Source organism: Orycteropus afer, unplaced genomic scaffold, assembly GCF_000298275.1.
Source record: "Orycteropus afer afer isolate SDZICR_OR568_19922 unplaced genomic scaffold, OryAfe1.0 scaffold00027, whole genome shotgun sequence".
NCBI classification, from domain to species: Eukaryota; Metazoa; Chordata; class Mammalia; order Tubulidentata; family Orycteropodidae; genus Orycteropus; species Orycteropus afer.
In genome coordinates, this window is record NW_006921614.1 from 17708422 (window position 1) to 17709184 (window position 763).

The 763-nt window shown below is 40.8% G+C and overlaps 1 pseudogene; it reads right to left on the bottom strand.

Annotated features, from left to right (window-relative positions):
- Positions 1-763, bottom strand: part of LOC103192419 — a 45593-nt pseudogene that overhangs the window by 13599 nt on the left and 31231 nt on the right.

A 763-nucleotide genomic window follows, 5' to 3' on the forward strand; every position in this document is an offset into this window, starting at 1 on the left:
CATTAATTCAAGTCTGTTGTAAGTCCCAAGGTTGGCAGAGCATAGCAGGCTGCTAAACAACAACACAGCTACATGCAGGGTCCAAGAGTGCCATAGACTAGAGACCATTCTCAAGGCTTCTCCTTATATACAGGAAGCAGACCATATCCCAAAGGCAGCTACTCAGCTGTTTGTGGTAGATCCTACCATGGAGTTGATTGCCAATCTCATCATGGGGAATAACTATCACTAGCTGCCCAGCCACTCAACCAGGCCCAGCCAAGTTGACACACAAACATAACTACCACACTCAAATTTAGCAGATTAAATCATAGCTCTGGATTTGTTCCCCAATCCAGCTTCTACCGATTTTCTGCTTCTCAGTTAATAGCACCATCTTTCACAAATTGCTTAAGTCAAAAACCTAAAAGGCATATCAATATCTGTCTTCTCCTCAGAAACATTCTATGCAACAGCAAGTTCTGGTAACTTTACCACCAAAATAAATTCTAAATATTATACTTCTTAACTATTTTTACTGCTAGCATTTAGTGTAAACCCCAATGATATCTCACTTGAGCCTTGCAGAAACCTTCTAACTAAGCTCCTGTCTCTTTCATTGGTTCACCCTCTGCTATTTATCTTGATGCAGCAGCCAAGACTATGTTTTAAAACATGGGTACATCTTTCTAAAGAAGTGAGAGCCATGACGAGAACAGATATATGCACACCCATGTTCATCGCAGCACTATTTACAATAGCCAAAAGATGGAAACAACCTAGG